The sequence below is a fragment of the Lolium rigidum genome, chromosome 2 (assembly GCF_022539505.1).
Source record: "Lolium rigidum isolate FL_2022 chromosome 2, APGP_CSIRO_Lrig_0.1, whole genome shotgun sequence".
Taxonomy (NCBI): Eukaryota; Viridiplantae; Streptophyta; class Magnoliopsida; order Poales; family Poaceae; genus Lolium; species Lolium rigidum.
Window position 1 is genome coordinate 134,735,266 of NC_061509.1, and position 21,641 is coordinate 134,756,906.

Here is a 21,641-nt window from a genome sequence, read left to right on the forward strand (position 1 = left end):
TGCGCACCCTCTCCAAACTCGCGACTTATCGCCGAAGGGGTACGGTGGTCCCGATTTTGTTTTTTTTGTGCTGCCCGCCGAAACCCATATCCAAGCCCAGTGCAAGACTCGTATGGGTATACGGGGCCTGGGCGTATCTATACGGACGACCCCACGTGGGTGGGTCCCACGTGCTAAGCTAATCACCGTGATTAGCTCCCATTGCATGCATCGTTTTCATCGGCACGTCTTGGAGATCCGATCGAGCTGTTCCACGCCGTCGCTAGGTTGAACGCAAGCGGTTGTTGCCGGCCCGGCCGTCGGCGGTTGTTGCCGGCACGTCCGTCGCCGCCCGGTGGTTGTTTCGCACGTCGACGCCGCCGACCGCGCGCGAAGCCCCCGCAGATCGACGACCTTGGAAAGGCGCGCCACCGGCTCGGCATCTTCCCCGCTAGGGTTTAAAATTACAGGTACCATGACTTCATCTTGTAGCATAGTAAGAGGAAGCAATTCTGCCGGTTTTTCAATTCTAATTATGGTCCAATACTACAGAATATGGAGAACTCTATATCTGGTATGATTGAGGAACAAAACGAGTACGTCGGCTATAATTCCGATGACTCTGAAATGGAGGATAATTTGCGAGCACGAAGCCGGTCTGGAGCGAAGATGAGTTTGATGTGAGCCACTATTTTTCATTTCGATTACCGGCAGTCCAGCATCATCAAATTATATATGGTTCCTCATGTCATAATTTATGCAGATTGCGTACGATGAATTTGATAATGTTGACAACCATAGCGAACACACGGACGATCAAAATGATGAGAACCATGGTGAACACACGGACAGTCTAAATACTAGTGAGGTATGTGTAGTGACTCATACGGTGACATAAAATGATGCATGAAATGATGGCAAGCTGTAAAATTTACGGTTACTAAATTTCGAAATGCATTAATAAATTTCAGGAACAATTTGACACGCAGCTTGAGTACGACTATTACGGTGAATCGACTTGGACACGGGCCACACTGATGATGTGGAAGGTGCATCGGTTCACGAGGATTCGTTGACATGAGCCAGGTTGTTATCTCTTTTTTATCGAGTCTTATATAGCTGGAACACATAAATTTATAGTTTTAATTAATGCCTACGTTTTCTACTTGCAGGCGACGCCAGGCGCTAGTCGACTGAGAAACCACACAAAGGTAGCAATGGCAATGAATATCCCGATAGTGATCGGGATTTATACTTGGATGATAAAAGAGATGACTTTTATTTCGAAGCAGACAGCATATTCTTTCTACAACGAGATATGCTAAAGATTATGGGTTCAGCATCCGGCTTGACCGAGGTTAAGCGGTTTGATGATGGAGTAATTCGGTTAAGGCGTTTTGTGTGTTCCGGACAGGGCGGACGTCCCAAAAACCAACCGACCACGGAAGGCCGTGTATATAGGCACGGACACTGAGTCTCGCTGCGGGCTGCAAGGCACGTTTGGTGGTCAAGTTTGATGGAAGAACTGGTTTCGGGTTGTTGAAGATTTTCGTGACAAACATAACCATGACCCAGCTGAACCATGTCGGACTCCGTTTCTTCGGTCCCATAGGACGATCAACGACGCGCAGAGATCCGAGATATTATCAATGGGATCCATGGGAATCGGGAAGCACCTCATTATGAGAAAATTCATTGCGAGCTCCGGTTCATTTGCTCGGTGTTGGATTCACAAGAAAGGATTTGTACAACATGTGCTCTAGGGAGAGGAGGAGGCTGCTTTTCGACGGTGACGCTACCACAGCCATCCGCATTATGTCAAAGAGGAAAAAGAGGGACCCTGAATTTTTCTTTGAATATGACGTTGATGAAAAAGGCCGTCCGAAGCACATGTTACGGTGTGATTCCCGATCACGTAGGGATTACCGGGACTACGGAGATGTGCTGGTGTTTGATAGCACATACAAGATGAATAAATATAAGATGCCATTTGTTCCTTTTGTGGGCTTGAACAACCACCGTAGGACAACGGTTTTTGGGTGTGCCATCCTTTCAAGTGAGAATGAACAAACATATGTTTGGCTTCTAAAGACTTTCCTCAAAGCGATGTGTCAACGAAGCCAAAGGCGATAATCACGGATGCGGATGCCGCGATGATCGCCGCAATCGGCGAAGTATTTTACTGGTGTGCCGCATCGCATCTGCAGCTTCCACATTGAAAAAAATATGGAGATGCATCTACCTAACAAGTCACCGAACGAGTTCGGGACTCTTTTGTATTACACCACCTCGAGCAAGTATTTGAGGAGCGATGGCATGCATTTTACAGAAAATGGCAATCCCCAAAAACCAGAACATGGATGAAGAGGATGTACACCAAGAGGAAACTTTGGGCTGCAGCGTATCTCTCTCAAGGATTACAGGCTGGGTATGAAAAGTAACCAGCGGAGTGAAAGTTTAAACTCTTGTCCGCACTCTGCACCTAGATGGGGAAATGACAATTGTTGATATGATTATGCACTACGACAACGCAATTGTCCGTCTCCGTGAGAACGAAGCCCACGACGACTGCACGGCTTCACGGACTACACCGAGTGGCAATTACTAATTTCGAGAGAACTAGAGGTTCTTTGCTGCAAAAATCTTCACTCCTGCTTGTGTTCTATATTATTCAAGGTGAGCTTTCAAAGATTGGCGGCATAGAGATCTTAGAAAAAATGCAGGCGGGAGACTCAAACATCTTCATTGTGGCATGGAGGAATCATGTAAGGACCAGGTTCTACGTGGAATATAGACCCAAGGAGGCAGAAATTATAAGGTGCAGTTGTCAAAGGATGATTAGAAAGGGGATCCCTTGCAAGCACATACTTGCATGTGCTTGCATTTCTTGAAATTTACTGAAATTCCACAATGTTGTGCTCTACGACGATTCACAAAAAATGCCGAGGTTAGGGTTGCCATCTAAACGCACCGGCGACATGTTTGGGTGGGGTTGGTGCGGGGCGAGAGGAGCGGATGAAATACGGCAGGATGAATATTAAGGTATCACGAGGCTATGCATATTGCATTAAACAATTCAGAGGAATATGATCTGCTGAACAGTACCATTGATGGCATAATTTCTAGAAGAGAGGGGTATGCTAAAGGTAAAGCATATGGTCCCCTCAGGTCGGTGCATGAAAATGAAGATGCTAGTGGACCATGCGATATTGTTGTTGGTGATCCTTTGAAAGTGTCCACTAAGGGTGCACCTAGGCAAGAAGCGCAGAAATCTCCAATGACTAAAAATGGAAGACCACTAGGACACAAGGAACGCAGGGTGCGGGTGTGCGGGGCATGCCAAGGAGAAGGGCATAACGGAAGAAACCCAATATGCATATTTCATCCGAAGTAAGTTTTTCTGCCATTTTGTTTCATATACTTTAAAAGATTCATATGAGTTGTTGTGTAATTTTATGTACGTGAACATGTGCGGGAATGTGCTGCAGCGGGAAGGGTAGTTCTTTCATAGTTATCTAAAGGGCGAGTAAATTTCCTTAATTATGAATGGGACGACTATAGCTTTGTATTTGATGGAGTTGTTAATGTTTGCAACGTACTTGATGTTTTTATTTTGTACTTGATGTTCTTAATTCTCTGGTGTTCTTTTGTAAAAATGGCAAAAGACATTATATATTGTGAAGTAGGCATTTCCTTATAATCATCATAGCATGCATGTACAAAGATAAAAATAATTGCATACTTTCGATAATGGGAAATAAAATCAATGTTACAAAATTTTGTAGATAATCTTAACCGAATAAATATTGTTTACAACCGAAGACAATTAAAAATTCAATATCACATGTGTCCGGAAACCTTCTGCGGGAGCAAACCGAACAGTCACACTATCAAATTTATATGTTCTTGGTCTTTGCTAGCAATCTCACTTTGTTTTTCACCTTCTCAAGAATGTTGTGTGGTGATAAAACAATGTTTGCAACTGTACTTTCTCTCGATTCATCGGCTGTGGCCTGCCAAAACATTATAAGGTGTTATACACATGGGTTGTTAACATTGTTAAAATTAACCGAGTGCATGGAACATAGTATAGCCAACTCTGAGAAACCGGGCAAGTCATCGATCTCCGTCCCGGTGCTCCATACATTGCAATACCCATAATCCGCATGAATTGCTGGTATATAATGTGACAAAATTTAAATGTGTCCGCATATACAAAACCGACTTTCTTTATGTGTAATGCAATATAGGTACTTACTCATCGGTTTGCTTAGGGATGTCATATCTTTTAATAGGCCATTCTTCGACATCCGGATATTCCGTGTCACAAGTATTGTTTGCTTGTTGTATGTCTGTGAAATTTGCCCAATCTACGAAACAACAAATATATTACTGCACGAGACATGAGAAAGTACACAAAGACATGTGTGTAGAGAGTGTAATACCAAGTCTTCCACAACTGATTTTGACACCCCTAAACCAAACAGAGGATCAAGGACACTGGAATTCCTTCTTCTTTGTATGCATGACAACGAGTTACGTAATGAGTTTTCCGTATGTTCGGTGCGAAAAATGTCTACAAGAGAAGGAAAAAACTTTGTCAATTATCATATTATTTTATTCTAATTTCGCATGAAACATTGAAAGAAAGTGCTTGTTACCTTCTCACGCTTGAAATATTCATCCATAACCCTACCTAAGGCTCCTGGTCTTGTAACTACCTCATCTATATTTCTAATAGTGTATTTTTTCCTGTATTGTTTTTCTGCTTGTTCAAGGAGATAGTTTGTCCTCCACGCAGGACATAACATTCGATCGGACCCAACACGGAGAGACAAATACCCAATAGCAGCATCAATAATCTGATAGCAACAACAATATTTTCAAATTCAAATAGTTTAATTACGAGTATAACGCAAACTTTTGGTTTTGAAGACTTACACTATCGAGATAGCCATTCGTGCGCAAGAACGACGTTAAGATTTTACGAAGACAAGCTGGCGCCATATTCATTCTTGTACACTCCTTTAGATGCTTCTTTTGGTAGCTTGGATATTGTTTTAACATATAAAGTGGCAGCTTCTATTTCTGCTGTGTTGGTACTTGCCGAAGATACCCCAACTTCATGTTACGCAAACAACCACGATGCACATAATAGTAATAACATATGTGTTACGAGGTTGCGGCATCATTTATTTGCCAACAAAGAAATAACGAATAAATGGTGTTACCTTTCTTTACACGGCTTTGACGTTTTGCTCTAGGTTTCGCGACCACATATGGTGATCCATATTTTTGATTCGTCGTCCGTTTCCTTTTCCCTCCAACTTGTACCGCCATTGCGTTTCTCCTTCTACCATTACTATTTGCACACTTTCGTTGTATTGCCCTTCTTCCTACTAGCCTCTCGTCCCATTGTTTCAACACTATGAGTACTCATAACTTCATGTTCACCGTCATGTAGGTCATCATCCTTCTGTCCAGCATTCACCTTGGTGGTAGATCTTGCGAAAATGTCATCCGGTATACGTATATCCGAGGATGATGCCGGTTTTGTGGTATCATTTAAGATAAAAGGATTATCTTGTGTACCCTCCAGTGTTACCGAGGTTTCCTGGTGTGACGTACACATTATCTCCTGCCTCCGGCACCCCATTATGCTTAGGAGGTGTGACAAACTTACCGAAGTCTTTGTTACATTGCTAATTAAAGCATCTAACTCGTCGGAACTGTTCTTGTACATGAATTCTTTCTTAGATGAATCATCGATGTGAATAGAAGTGTCTTCTTCCTCATCTCCTCCTTTATCGACTCCGATCCTTCAACCGGTTTGTACATGACACCATTCTTATTTAGCATTTTTAGAACTTCCTGCAAAACAAGTAGTACCATAATTATTCATTACTGATAATGTAAAACTTTCGTGTTCGTAAAATGTATGGCTCCTCACCTCTGCACATCTCTTTGGTACAAGTGCTAATTGTGTGTCAATGTGATCCGTCAGTTCCTTCTTCAAACTTTCCAATAGTATGTCCTTGTTACTACGCCTCTGTCTCGAACGTGTCGAACGTGGTTGTTCACCATACTGCGATGTGTTCTGCTTTGTTTGCGCACGGCATTGGCTTGAGGTGTAAGATCATTAATAATCTGCATGTCAAATTAGAAAACAAATGGCATAAATTAATATAACAACACAACATCGACTATGATATAATGTAGCTAGAAGTAGTGATAAAAAAACAAAACCTTCACTTTGCCTCTCCCACGACCATTTGCATAGTCGATGCTTGCGACCTCCTTTCGCTTCCGCTTCAGTCCAGTTTTTCATTAGTGGCCTAATAGACTTGTGTGGAATATACGTAGGATCATCCACGACTACCACCTTTTCCCGAGTATAGTAGCTACAAACAACACATTTTAAATGAAATAAGTTTCAAATTGTCACATACATCAAATATAGTGCTAATCATGTTTGCATACACGAGTGAGACAAAGATTTCCAACCGGCCATCCCCTACCTTTTGCTGCTGATCTTGTGTAAGCGAGACAAATTATCGAGGAGGTAGCGCAATGTGAAGTGATTCCGGTTAATTTGAAATATTCTAGGAACATCCTCCACTAAACAATAGTGATCTCTATCGACTTGTTTTTGGGCCGGATAGGCGCCGAACCGTGCCAATTAGCACAAGCACTGCTTTCCGCACAAAGTCATCATCGGAAGCTTTCTCTCTCTGTATGTCAGCAATCAAGTCGGAAATAACTAGATTTCCACTAGACTTGTCTGAGATAACTAAGCGGTATTTTCCTTCTACTTGTTAGACATTCTTGATCAATTATATCAAAAGCGGAAAAACCCTCATTACGTAGACCATAAATGCATTCTATGTCTACGAGAGGTTGCGGTTATCGCTCCTGCCTTGTCTTGTACGACGAATGTCTCGGTTTTAGTATCATATAGCTCTATCATAAATCTAATCATATTTGTGCGCGTGGCGAAGGCTGGCGGTTGCAACATCGTCCGCAAACTAGTAGAGCTAAACCTCGCACGTTGAGGTCCTGAGAAAGTGGCTACGAGATTCGTCCACAATGTGTGGTCACAATAGACCGGGCCATCTAATTCATCCATTACTGCAAATAACATATACAAACAACAATTATTGCCGACATAGAAAATCTCCTAATAACCATCTACAGCGTAAATGTCAACCTAAAACTTACACGTCCGGCAAAGAATGAAGGTTTAGATCAAGCGCACTCTAGATCAAGTGGGCGAAAGGATCGATGATAAACGAGATTGCAAACGCGCGCACTGGAAGGCTGGAACACGGATGTTGCCGTCGTTAGATTGAGCTGTAGGCTCCGCCGACGAAAGGACTCCTATCTTCTCCAGGACGGCGATGGAAGGCGACGTTGACTTGAAGAAGAAATCGTGGGTAGTTACACGTTGTGCGTCCGACGTGCCGCTAACTAGGGCATCTGCTGTTAATACTATAATTAGGCAAGCTCTCGATGGATATCTGGGCCAGCCCGTTAGTACCCAGCCCATACACGGAGGCCACTCTATGCATGTTTTTCTCAAAAAAAAAAACTCTATGCATGTGATAAGACACTGCTTTGCATTCGGCAGACGAATCGATAACTTACTTCTCCCTCTCTCTTTTGGAGCAACAATATATACATGTTCAAAGGTGCTGATCACCTACAAGCATACCATGGTTCCGCATGGCACCACACAACAATGGCTTGTAGCTAGTACGACGGTGCAAAATATTTTTTAATTACGATTTCAATTGTTTGTAACGAAGAATTTTTAAAAAAATATGGTCTTTTTTGCACATTACTAGATCTGCAATGCACATAATTGACATATCTATAGTGCCACTCTCGAGTGGGGCATCAACAAATTTCACAATGCTACAACCCTCATACAACACTTGTAGAGAAATAAAGTTGGATATAATTAATAAGCATTCACGATCGAACTCTTCACACATTGTCATAAAAGTGAGAAACCATTAAAAATGACATAAATGTGCACCATACTAAAAGTGTACCAACGGACATGACATAAACAAAAAAATTTAGATAGCTATAGTAGTCTTCATGAGCGAAGTACGAACCGGGCTGCTCTCACACACGATCAAGCATAATCTTGGGACCACCTTCTCCTTGCTTACGGAACCAGAACACGTATTTCTGATTTTTCTTCATGCCATTCTGCCTCACCACATCCATCCGAGTGTGATGTTATCATGGCACCTCCTTTTGGTACTCCTTTCACCGTTGACATGTTCATCACCATCGTAACTTCGTAACATTGGCACTGGAGAGTAAAGCTTTATGGTTCTTGGTAGCTGAATATTGGGCGAGAATGTGCTTGAGGGTGAACCTCCTTGAGAAGTACTACACATAAATTTGACGAGTCAATTATCGGCATATCTTGGTTAGTAGTAAGAAATGATGGAAATCAAAATTAATTACCATCTTTGCTTTATTCTTCACGACGTGTGATTTCTTGATGGTGCACACGTACAATGGAATTACTAGGTAGGGTTTTCGCAACTAGTCGTTCGAGTGCATCAAAATCGTCATAATTCATCTTAACTCGATTTGCATACTCTATGAAAGCTTCAAAATCATACTCTTCCTCTTCTCCAGGACCTACATGTAATATTAAAAAACATAAGGGACATCAATTAATTCTAAATTAAGTTGTTCATAACACCTGTGTTCTCATTGAGTGCCATAAACAGACTTACCCCTTATAATAGGCCTTTTCCTCCAATTCGGTAAAGCACGAAGGCTGGGCAGGCGTAGCAAGGAATGGCTGATCAATGTCAATGTTCTCATATGTCATATACGTACGATCAAATTAACCACTAGATCTAATTAAGTCGGCCGATATTTTTTTCCCAAGCGAACCAACCAAGGGAAGTAAGATTAGACGACCGAGATCTAACTTGGGCGAGATCAAAGTAAAGACGATCTACCGCGTCTACATATGTTGTCGGGCAAGAGTTCATAAAAAAAATTAGGTGCATGGCACGAGGTGAGCGAACTATACTTACATCCATGGCGATGAGATCCGAGTCAGCTCGTAACCAACGTCTTCGAGGACGCGGTCGGCGTCCGGTCGTAGATCGAGAGGAGGCGTTGAGGAGGAGGATAGATCGTTTGGGAATTAGATTTGAGGATTAATTAGTACGGCGAGTTAAATACCTAAATAAAAGGCTGGGCCGGGATGGGCCTCAATTGCGGCCCACGAGGAGCATAAAGAAGCATACCACAAACGAAAAGATGGATCCCTCGGCCCGTTATCTCATCGGCATCTCCATCCTGCCTCCACCTACAGGTCGCCGCCGCCATGGTGATTTCGGCTATGGACGACATCGACCGCGTCGAACCCATGCACAACTCATCGGATGAGGTATGATTCTAAGTTAACGTCTTCATCTCATGGGATTCTAAATATCTTGAAGAGTCATCGGTATGTGCAGTTCATAAGTTATGTCGAATTTAATATGTTTTCACGTTTTATTGTAGGAATCAATCTGTGAGTGTGGTATTCGGGATGGTCTGTGCCCGGTTTCAACATTGTCTACAAGCAAAAATTGTTCTCCTAGAAGAACTAAATTTTAAAAGAGAGGAGAAAATGAAGATTGATGAAGAATTGAGGATTGTCAAAGAGAAGCTCGGGGTGGCTCATGAGACAATTCGGAAGATGGAACAAGCATTGATGACTACCAACAAAAAAATAGAAACACTTACGGAGGAGAAAGGCCGAATCGAGTTGATGATGGCTGATATCATCGATGAACACAACATTAGTAAAAACGAAACAAAGGCGACAACAAGGTTGAAGATAAATAAGGTCAAAAAATATGCTCTCCAACGGGAATTGTGTCTTCGATACGCCTTGTGTGCTATAATTATTCTAGTAGCTGTTATAATCGCGATGTCGGGGCTTTTAAAATGCTCGGCCTAGATGTTATGGTTGGGCAACGAGTCAATTCTGTAATGTGATCATGTCCCAGAAATAAAAATTTCTTTTTCGACAGTGAAAAGCTGATGAGGAGAAGTACATAGCATAATTACCTCTTACAATAATTAAAATGCAGAAAATATAAGGTCCGCACACAATACTACAAATGCAGATAAAAATGCAGATAAAAATATAGAGGACATGCCTCGTCGTCTACTTGGAACGTTTGTACGACGACTCTGCCTCGTCGTCGTCCGGGCGCCCCCGTTTGCGAAGCCTTCTCCGACGAGGAGCTGTCGTCCGACGAGGTGGACTCCGACGAGTCATCTTCGACGAGGAGTACTCCGAAGAGCCGTTGTACTCCTCCTCCTCGTCCGTCACCTCGGCCCGCGCCGCGCCCGCGCCACGGCTGCCTTCTTCGCGCGAGCCTTCTTTTCGCGGCCGCCTTCTCATCGGCGGCCAAGGCCTCCTCCGGCCGCGCCCACTTCGCGTCGGAGTCCTCGTCCTCTTCCGCGTCGTCCACGGCATGTTCCTCCGCGTCCGCGTCGTCGGCGGCGCCCTCCTCCTCGTCCGCGTCGTCGGCGTCGTCGTCGGGCTTCCGAGCGTCGTCGGGCTCCGAGCCGTCGGGCTCCCGAGCCGTCCGCGGCGTCCTCCTCCTCGTCGGCACCGTCCGGCCGATCGGCGCTCCGCGGTGGTTCCCTTTCCCACCGGTGGCGCCACCCGGGCGGCTTTCCGTCGCTGTCGGAGTCGGACGGCCAGGAAACGTCACTCATGGTCGCGCCGCGGGTGTTTGACCGACGGTGGGGAGCGGGTCTGGAAGATATGCGAACCGCTAGCGTTGGCACCGTACTTGTATGCAAGGCAACGCGGTAATGGTAGAGGGCGGCCGTTGCCATTCCGGTGTTTACAGAGCCGCGACGCCTCAGATCGTGCGCGCGTGGTTTCTAGTTACGAGGCGCGTGGTAATTTCCGCCGCGCGGCGCACGTACACCGTGGCACTTTCTTCTCACTATGGTTTAAACGAGGCTCTAAAGGTAGGGTAAACGGCCTCATTTCTAAGCTTTTGAATTTTTATGGTGTGTTGTTGTAGCACGGACTGTAAAAACATTGATATTTAGAGCTAGATAGTACAAACCTTACATAGGAATTCCATCACACGTACGATACCGAAGCACACAACAAATCCCGGGCCCACGAGACACGACAACAAGACATAGATAATAAAACAGCTCTAAAAACAACGATAAAGATGAGGCAACGCCGTCGTCCCTCCTAGGATGTTCATTCCCCTTGCTCCTCCTTCGCTGTTTTAGTCCTCCTCATCACCAGACGGGGCCGTCAACGTGGTAGCGGTATGGGAGGCGGTGCATGTTGAAACGGTCGGGAAAGATGACGTGGAAGTTGGTGAAGATATTGTAGGTAGTGAAAGCGATAAACTCACAACCACACCAGAACACCTGCCCGAGGAGGTGGTGCGCGTCGAAGGGGTTCCTGAAGTGGACGAAGAGGCCTATCTCATGGTTGCTTTGTTGCCGTCGAAGTGGGACTCGATCGTGTACATGGGCGGCGAGCCTAGAGGGAGGTTGAGGTGGCGGTAGCCCTGCGAGAGAAAGATCTCGGCTAGCGCCCTGTCGCTCCTCCACCTCGATATCGCCCAGATGCGCAGCTCGTTCTCCACGATGACACCCTCCGGCCACTCCCTCTCGCGCACGGTGGCCGGGCGACGGTAAGTTGGGCCAAAGAACTCCATGGTGGCGGCTAGGGTTTGGTGTTTACGTGGCTAGTCCACGGATGCGGTGGTAGATGGATGAAGCGAGAAGAGTGCGTGAGATGTGTGAGAGAAGAGGAAGAAGAGGTGCCCTTATATATAGACGGGGGAGTTTGTAAAATTCACTTAAATAATGCACACAAATTTCACTTTAATACGATGCCGGCCAACTCGATGGCACGGCTGAGACGAGGGCAACCTGCGAGACGATGTCACGGTCGCTGAAACGGTGGTTGGCATGCATGAGAGCGTGGCGCGGGTAATTTAATAGCGTGCTTGCATGGCGCATGCATGTAAAGGTGGTGACCTGATCGAGGGCTGCAGCGAGGCGGAGGCGAGGCCTAGACGGGCCGGTTGGCAATGCTTTGACGCGCGAGCGGCCCGGCGGTTCTATCTCTATCTCTGCCTTTCTCAAATTAAACAACCTATTACGCCCTAAAAACCGTGTGACATTAGAAATAGTCTGAATTACAAACAATTGTGCTGAATTAAAAATAGTCGAGAAAGTAAGAAGAACATAAACTTTTTCCTAGGTACAGCCGCCACCTCCACCTCGGTCTCCTCCATAGATTAGGTTCCCCCTCTTCCGGTCGGCTTCGTCGGTGTCGGGAGGAGTGGGGAACCCGATCTATGCGTGGAGTTTTTTAAAAAGTAGTGTTTTCGAGTTGATTATGTTAGGTTTTTGGTAGTCATTTTTTGTTGGTTTCACACAAGGGTTGTGGGCCCACTTTGTGGCCTAGGTAGAGCCGTTTTGCACGTAAACCATGTGTGCGGGCTCCCGTGAGGTAGCTAGGCAAGGAGCACATGATTTCTTCCATGGATGGTGATGTAAGTGGTGTTTGGATGCCATGGTGAAGCAGATCCCAAAAGATGGGACCACCATGCACACGCGCCGTCGGACGATCCATTGTTTTGACACCTCGTTCGACGAGAACCACTGTATTTCAGGGGTCTACACCACATGAACATGGGCATTCACACATGCACAACCCTAAACCCATGGCTAGGAGTGGGTGGGGTGACATGGTGCACCAGTGCCCACCACATGGGGTCACCCAAGGGTTGTGGGCCCACTTTGTGGCACTGGGTAGAGCCGTTTTGCACGTAAACCATGTGTGCGGGCTCCCGTGAGGTAGCTAGGCAAGGAGCACATGATTTCTTCCATGGATGGTGATGTAAGTGGTGTTTGGATGCCATGGTGAAGCAGATCCCAAAAGATGGGACCACCATGCACACGCGCCGTCGGACGATCCTTTGTTTTGACACCTCGTTACGACGAGAACCACTGTATTTCAGGGGTCTACACCACATGAACATGGGCATTCACACATGCACAACCCTAAACCCATGGCTAGGAGTGGGTGGGGTGACATGGTGCACCGGTGCCCACCACATGGGGTCACCCAAGGGTTGTGGGCCCACTTTGTGGCATGGGTAGAGCCGTTTTGCACGTAAACCATGTGTGCGGGCTCCCGTGAGGTAGCTAGGCAAGGAGCACATGATTTCTTCCATGGATGGTGATGTAAGTGGTGTTTGGATGCCATGGTGAAGCAGATCCCAAAAGATGGGACCACCTTGCACACGCGCCGTCAGACGATCCCTTGTTTTGACACCTCGTTCGACGAGAACCATGTATTTCGGGGGTCTACACCACATGAACATGGGCATTCACACATGCACAACCCTAAACCCATGGCTAGGAGTGGGTGGGGTGACATGGTGCACCGGTGCCCACCACATGGGGTCACCCAAGGGTTGTGGGCCCACTTTGTGGCCTGGGTAGAGCCGTTTTGCACGTAAACCATGTGTGCGGGCTCCCGTGAGGTAGCTAGGCAAGGAGCACATGATTTCTTCCATGGATGGTGATGTAAGTGGTGTTTGGATGCCATGGTGAAGCAGATCCCAAAAGATGGGACCACCATGCACACGCGCCGTCGGACGATCCTTTGTTTTGACACCTCGTTCGACGAGAACCACGTATTTCAGGGGTCTACACCACATGAACATGGGCATTCACACATGCACAACCCTAAACCCATGGCTAGGAGTGGGTGGGGTGACATGGTGCACCGAGTGCCCACCACATGGGGTCACCCAAGGGTTGTGGGCCCACTTTGTGGCACTGGGTAGAGCCGTTTTGCACGTAAACCATGTGTGCGGGCTCCCGTGAGGTAGCTAGGCAAGGAGCACATGATTTCTTCCATGGATGGTGATGTAAGTGGTGTTTGGATGCCATGGTGAAGCAGATCCCAAAAGATGGGACCACCTTGCACACGCGCCGTCAGACGATCCCTTGTTTTGACACCTCGTTCGACGAGAACCACTGTATTTCAGGGGTCTACACCACATGAACATGGGCATTCACACATGCACAACCCTAAACCCATGGCTAGGAGTGGGTGGGGTGACATGGTGCACCGGTGCCCACCACATGGGGTCACCCAAGGGTTGTGGGCCCACTTTGTGGCACTGGGTAGAGCCGTTTTGCACGTAAACCATGTGTGCGGGCTCCCGTGAGGTAGCTAGGCAAGGAGCACATGATTTCTTCCATGGATGGTGATGTAAGTGGTGTTTGGATGCCATGGTGAAGCAGATCCCAAAAGATGGGACCACCATGCACACGCGCAGTCGGACGATCCTTTGTTTTGACACCTCGTTCGACGAGAACCACGTATTTCGGGGGTCTACACCACATGAACATGGGCATTCACACATGCACAACCCTAAACCCATGGCTAGGAGTGGGTGGGGTGACATGGTGCACCAGTGCCCACCACATGGGGTCACCCAAGGGTTGTGGGCCCACTTTGTGGCACAGGTAGAGCCGTTTTGCACGTAAACCATGTGTGCGGGCTCCCGTGAGGTAGCTAGGCAAGGAGCACATGATTTCTTCCATGGATGGTGATGTAAGTGGTGTTTGGATGCCATGGTGAAGCAGATCCCAAAAGATGGGACCACCATGCACACGCGCCGTCGGACGATCCTTGTTTTGACACCTCGTTACGACGAGAACCACTGTATTTCGGGGGTCTACACCACATGAACATGGGCATTCACACATGCACAACCCTAAACCCATGGCTAGGAGTGGGTGGGGTGACATGGTGCACCGGTGCCCACCACATGGGGTCACCCAAGGGTTGTGGGCCCACTTTGTGGCACTGGGTAGAGCCGTTTTGCACGTAAACCATGTGTGCGGGCTCCCGTGAGGTAGCTAGGCAAGGAGCACATGATTTCTTCCATGGATGGTGATGTAAGTGGTGTTTGGATGCCATGGTGAAGCAGATCCCAAAGATGGGACCACCATGCACACGCGCCGTCGGACGATCCCTTGTTTTGACACCTCGTTACGACGAGAACCACTGTATTTCGGGGGTCTACACCACATGAACATGGGCATTCACACATGCACAACCCTAAACCCATGGCTAGGAGTGGGTGGGGTGACATGGTGCACCAGTGCCCACCACATGGGGTCACCCAAGGGTTGTGGGCCCACTTTGTGGCACTGGGTAGAGCCGTTTTGCACGTAAACCATGTGTGCGGGCTCCCGTGAGGTAGCTAGGCAAGGAGCACATGATTTCTTCCATGGATGGTGATGTAAGTGGTGTTTGGATGCCATGGTGAAGCAGATCCCAAAAGATGGGACCACCATGCACACGCGCCGTCGGACGATCCATTGTTTTGACACCTCGTTCGACGAGAACCACGTATTTCGAGGGGTCTACACCACATGAACATGGGCATTCACACATGCACAACCCTAAACCCATGGCTAGGAGTGGGTGGGGTGACATGGTGCACCGAGTGCCCACCACATGGGGTCACCCAAGGGTTGTGGGCCCACTTTGTGGCCTGGGTAGAGCCGTTTTGCACGTAAACCATGTGTGCGGGCTCCCGTGAGGTAGCTAGGCAAGGAGCACATGATTTCTTCCATGGATGGTGATGTAAGTGGTGTTTGGATGCCATGGTGAAGCAGATCCCAAAAGATGGGACCACCATGCACACGCGCCGTCGGACGATCCACTTGTTTTGACACCTCGTTCGACGAGAACCACTGTATTTCGGGGGTCTACACCACATGAACATGGGCATTCACACATGCACAACCCTAAACCCATGGCTAGGAGTGGGTGGGGTGACATGGTGCACCGGTGCCCACCACATGGGGTCACCCAAGGGTTGTGGGCCCACTTTGTGGCACTGGGTAGAGCCGTTTTGCACGTAAACCATGTGTGCGGGCTCCCGTGAGGTAGCTAGGCAAGGAGCACATGATTTCTTCCATGGATGGTGATGTAAGTGGTGTTTGGATGCCATGGTGAAGCAGATCCCAAAAGATGGGACCACCTTGCACACGCGCCGTCAGACGATCCATTTGTTTTGACACCTCGTTCGACGAGAACCCTGTATTTCGGGGGTCTACACCACATGAACATGGGCATTCACACATGCACAACCCTAAACCCATGGCTAGGAGTGGGTGGGGTGACATGGTGCACCAGTGCCCACCACATGGGGTCACCCAAGGGTTGTGGGCCCACTTTGTGGCCTGGGTAGAGCCGTTTTGCACGTAAACCATGTGTGCGGGCTCCCGTGAGGTAGCTAGGCAAGGAGCACATGATTTCTTCCATGGATGGTGATGTAAGTGGTGTTTGGATGCCATGGTGAAGCAGATCCCAAAAGATGGGACCACCATGCACACGCGCCGTCGGACGATCCTTTGTTTTGACACCTCGTTACGACGAGAACCACGTATTTCGGGGGTCTACACCACATGAACATGGGCATTCACACATGCACAACCCTAAACCCATGGCTAGGAGTGGGTGGGGTGACATGGTGCACCAGTGCCCACCACATGGGGTCACCCAAGGGTTGTGGGCCCACTTTGTGGCACTGGGTAGAGCCGTTTTGCACGTAAACCATGTGTGCGGGCTCCCGTGAGGTAGCTAGGCAAGGAGCACATGATTTCTTCCATGGATGGTGATGTAAGTGGTGTTTGGATGCCATGGTGAAGCAGATCCCAAAAGATGGGACCACCATGCACACGCGCCGTCGGACGATCCTTTGTTTTGACACCTCGTTACGACGAGAACCACTGTATTTCGGGGGTCTACACCACATGAACATGGGCATTCACACATGCACAACCCTAAACCCATGGCTAGGAGTGGGTGGGGTGACATGGTGCACCAGTGCCCACCACATGGGGTCACCCAAGGGTTGTGGGCCCACTTTGTGGCACGGGTAGAGCCGTTTTGCACGTAAACCATGTGTGCGGGCTCCCGTGAGGTAGCTAGGCAAGGAGCACATGATTTCTTCCATGGATGGTGATGTAAGTGGTGTTTGGATGCCATGGTGAAGCAGATCCCAAAAGATGGGACCACCATGCACACGCGCCGTCGGACGATCCTTTGTTTTGACACCTCGTTACGACGAGAACCACGTATTCGAGGGGTCTACACCACATGAACATGGGCATTCACACATGCACAACCCTAAACCCATGGCTAGGAGTGGGTGGGGTGACATGGTGCACCAGTGCCCACCACATGGGGTCACCCAAGGGTTGTGGGCCCACTTTGTGGCACGGGTAGAGCCGTTTTGCACGTAAACCATGTGTGCGGGCTCCCGTGAGGTAGCTAGGCAAGGAGCACATGATTTCTTCCATGGATGGTGATGTAAGTGGTGTTTGGATGCCATGGTGAAGCAGATCCCAAAAGATGGGACCACCATGCACACGCGCCGTCGGACGATCCTTTGTTTTGACACCTCGTTCGACGAGAACCACGTATTTCGGGGGTCTACACCACATGAACATGGGCATTCACACATGCACAACCCTAAACCCATGGCTAGGAGTGGGTGGGGTGACATGGTGCACCAGTGCCCACCACATGGGGTCACCCAAGGGTTGTGGGCCCACTTTGTGGCCTGGGTAGAGCCGTTTTGCACGTAAACCATGTGTGCGGGCTCCCGTGAGGTAGCTAGGCAAGGAGCACATGATTTCTTCCATGGATGGTGATGTAAGTGGTGTTTGGATGCCATGGTGAAGCAGATCCCAAAGATGGGACCACCATGCACACGCGCCGTCGGACGATCCTTTGTTTTGACACCTCGTTCGACGAGAACCACGTATTTCGAGGGGTCTACACCACATGAACATGGGCATTCACACATGCACAACCCTAAACCCATGGCTAGGAGTGGGTGGGGTGACATGGTGCACCGGTGCCCACCACATGGGGTCACCCAAGGGTTGTGGGCCCACTTTGTGGCACTGGGTAGAGCCGTTTTGCACGTAAACCATGTGTGCGGGCTCCCGTGAGGTAGCTAGGCAAGGAGCACATGATTTCTTCCATGGATGGTGATGTAAGTGGTGTTTGGATGCCATGGTGAAGCAGATCCCAAAAGATGGGACCACCTTGCACACGCGCCGTCAGACGATCCCTTGTTTTGACACCTCGTTCGACGAGAACCACGTATTTCGGGGGTCTACACCACATGAACATGGGCATTCACACATGCACAACCCTAAACCCATGGCTAGGAGTGGGTGGGGTGACATGGTGCACCAGTGCCCACCACATGGGGTCACCCAAGGGTTGTGGGCCCACTTTGTGGCACTAGGTAGAGCCGTTTTGCACGTAAACCATGTGTGCGGGCTCCCGTGAGGTAGCTAGGCAAGGAGCACATGATTTCTTCCATGGATGGTGATGTAAGTGGTGTTTGGATGCCATGGTGAAGCGAGATCCCAAAAGATGGGACCACCTTGCACACGCGCCGTCGGACGATCCTTTGTTTTGACACCGTATTTGAGGGGTGTACACCACATGAACAAGTGCATTCACACATGCAAATTGCAAAACTCATGGCTTGAAGTGTGTTAAATGACATGGTGCACCACTGCCAGACAATATGGGGTCATCCCGGGGTTGGTCAAAAAAGTGCCGAAACGAGGCTCCAAAGGTAGGGTAAATGGCCTCATTTCTAAGCATGTTTTTTTCGACCTTGTCTAAACGACCCAAATAAATTTCCTAGACATCTACTTGATATGTATACACTGTTTTTGAAGATTTTATTTTTTTTAGATTTTATCTGAAATTTTTAGGAATATTTGAATATACAGCAATCTGATTGGCTGGACTCCTTTTTTTTTTTCCTGAACACGGGTGGGGGTTCCGAGCGGGCACGCTAGATGGACTGTTGGGCCGTGTTGCGGTCTGGCCTTGTGCCCGTTGTGCAATGCGCCGGCCTAGGCCTGCATGCGCGGGAAGCGACGACGACGGCATGCATGCGCCCCGCGGCGGTGACTCAGCTATGCATGCATCGCCACGACGTCGCCATGAATGAGCCAGCAAGCCCCGTTTCGGTGCGGTCGATTCAGGCGATAGCAGACGCGCCGCCCCGTTTCGGTGTAAAACGACAACGACACGGGACACCCCCTCGATTAATGTGCGAAACGGCAACGGCTACATGCACGCGTCACTCGCGTCGTTTCATCGCCAAACAACAATCTTCGTCTCCCACACCACATTTTTCTAGCCTATTTATACGTCTACATTCCTCTCCCACACACCACCCGGCTCCACTCCGGACACGACGCCCTTCATCCTTTCCTAGAACGCCAAAGCACCACCAGAAGATGCAGTACGTCGGACCGACCTTCGTTCGGCCGCCTACCGTGCCAGAGCTGCGCTACCCGCCGGGCGTCCTCGTCGAGCGCACGCTCCGTGTGTGGGCGCAATCCAGGTGGAGGAGCCCCGTCGAGCTCGCCGACGCATTCTTCACCGCCGGCTTCGCCCACCTCCCACCGGGATCGCCGCCGATGTTCCACCTCGACGAGGTTCGTGACGGCGTTACCCTCAAGTTGCTCACGGTCACCCTCACCAACCCGTGGGACGCGTACGAGCTCCTCGGCCAAGTGTTCCGGTGCGGCTGCGAGTCAATCTTCTTCACGACGTACAACATCTTCACCAAGCTGCGAGTGCATCTTCCCCACCGAAAACCGGATGCACTGCCTCCCCTACGAGGAGTGAGGTGTTGATGACGTACGGTGGTCGAGTAGCGCCGGCCGGGGTGGAAGAAAGTTGAGGAGGAATTTCGTGAAGCTTGTCATGCACGTTTCTCTACTTTTTAGTTTTATCGTGTTTATTTAAAATGCCGTGTTTTTATATAGTGTACCGTGTCGTGTCCCTGGACTTATCTATGTAACGACGGTGGTACTTGTTTACATCCTTATTTATGTAAGTGACATATTTATGTAATCTAAGTGAGTCTCTATGTGTGTTCAGATCTGTTCGTCCTCAAATGACTACTATTTCTTGTACCAAATTGTTTACAAAACCCAACAAAAAAACAAAAAAATTCTAATCCACTAAGACTAGAATTTTAGCTATTTTCAATTTTTTAAGTTGTTATTCATATATATTACAAATTTAGTGTTAAGATTCATATTGAATTATCTATTTCATATTCAATTAGTGAATTAGTGAATTGTATATAATAGACTACACAAAGATCTGTGTGTTGAAAAATGTACAAACATGGATTTAATAACCTAACGAAAGTGATAAAATAACTATAGATACCTTTATTACTTGAGATGTCAACATGTATCTATCTGTCCCACTGGTTACCAGACTACCCCTGCGAGACGACTTCCCACGAGGTGTGCGGTTCGAGTCGCGGCAACACCCATTTTTTGCTTCATTTTTTTTGATATTTAATATGTACCACCTCAACTAGCCTAATGGGCCTAATTTGGTTGGAGATGGCCCATTAGTCAAATCTAGATTGGGCTATCCGCTGCGATTATTGTTCTTTGTTAAATGAGATAGTTGTTCCTGTTTTATATGTAGCCTAATGGGCCTAATTGGATGGAGTTGGCCCATTAGTCATGTCTAGATTGGGCTGCTTGTCTGTCTGTGAGTGTTGTAGCTGTGAAATGAGCTATTTGTTGTTGTTAGTTGAGAGATTTGTTGCTTGTCAAGTATCACATAAGATAACAACTCCACCCTACTGCCAACACGCCGTCTTTATTTTAGATTACCGAGAGGTTTTCCCCCATTTCCATTGGAAAATACCGTATCAATTATGTACAAATCGTCACGCAACACTAGCTGAGCAAAAGCTGACACATGATTTCCTATAATCAAACGCTTACTTTGGCAAAATCTTTGTCACTTGGTGAATTGAAGCATGGCAGTTGTGCTAGTGTGTCCTACCTATCTGTTTGACCCCATGTAATGGATTTAGATGGCGGTTGTTTTCAGTGTGTGATCACTGCTCTAAACCTGTTCCAGGCTATCCTGGTACATCGGAGTTGGTTGGGATGGCAGCCAATCTACCCAGTAAACCCTGTTTACGTTTTATTTTGTTGGTGTCTAGTTTTAATCCTGTAATACACTTGGCTTCTTTTTCAATGAAATTGGGGCTGGGGGGCAACCCGTGTTGATCTAAAAAAAAAAATCTTTGTCACTACATCATGCTAACAGGCTAGATCAACAGCAGCAAATAGAACATGCTTACCTAGCATCCAAGCACACAACACGGCCAAGCATGCACAACACATCAGCATATGTAGTAAGCACATCATACACATGCTTAAACACTAAGCATACTTAATTAGAAACATAGTTCACACATACTTAAATAGAAACATAGTTCACAACGAGCATTAACCAAGTTTTAACACCACAAGCACGACAGAGTTTAACATAAACACACAACTAAAGAAAGAGGCATCGGGTAGGCGGGCAGGTCGGCGGGCGGGTAGGCGGGCAGGTCGGCACCATCCTCCGCATGCTCCTACTGCCGGGGCGTACTTCTTGAGGAACAGGCCGTAGGCGGCATGCTTGGCCACTGATGTGTGCGGGTGTCCGCCCGCTGCCAACACCGGTGTAGGTGGCA